General features: G+C 45.8%; 1 non-coding gene across 1 annotated transcript; it reads left to right on the top strand.

The window, feature by feature from the left end:
- The first annotated feature begins 237 nt into the window (after positions 1–237).
- Positions 238–311, top strand: Trnat-agu. The gene has a single exon. It is a non-coding gene; the product is annotated as a tRNA-Thr (tRNA).
- Positions 312–664: the final 353 nt, after the last annotated feature.

The following is a 664-nucleotide window of genomic DNA, read 5'->3' as shown; positions in this document are numbered from 1 at the left end:
CGTTGGGATGTGGATACTGCTAAAAGCAAATGTTGGAGTACTACTGTACCCATTTCCTGCCAGTTAAAGGAGGCGATTCTCTGCAAGATAAGGGCTCTATATGGGCCATTATCTGAAAAGTCAAGTGTACTGATGACGTCATCCGCGCCAGCTCGAGGCCGCGCACCAGCTGCAGGGACCAGCCGTTCAAATGCAGATACCATTCTTATACTTCTATAAGCACACACATGCCGCAACGGCGTCGTGGCTTAGTTGGTTAAAGCGCCTGTCTAGTAAACAGGAGATCGAGGGTTCGAATCCCTCCGGTGCCTACCAGTTTTTTTCTCCATCCAAGTCACTTGAAAATCTTCCTCCTTCTGAAAAAGCGTTCTTCTGTACCATCACGGTGTCTGTGTATTCTGATCTCCTTCATTCCTTCCCCCCCCCCCCCCAACCCCCCACCCTTATAACAATTCTTCAACTGTCTGTACTTGTGTCGTTTTCACAAGTTTCTGTTAGGTCGCTTTCATGTCTGTCAAATTTTGTAATTCATTTTAAACTAATTTCCCGATGAGATAGGGACTTGAAACTTTCAACATAGCTCAGAACTGGATGACAATGTAATATTATTTCGCTTTCTTGTCCGGTGTGTGGCGGAGGGTACTTTGTGTAACACTGCTATTTC

Source organism: Schistocerca piceifrons, chromosome 2, assembly GCF_021461385.2.
Source record: "Schistocerca piceifrons isolate TAMUIC-IGC-003096 chromosome 2, iqSchPice1.1, whole genome shotgun sequence".
In the NCBI taxonomy this organism is placed as follows: Eukaryota; Metazoa; Arthropoda; class Insecta; order Orthoptera; family Acrididae; genus Schistocerca; species Schistocerca piceifrons.
This window is presented reverse-complemented; position numbering and strand designations above follow the sequence as displayed.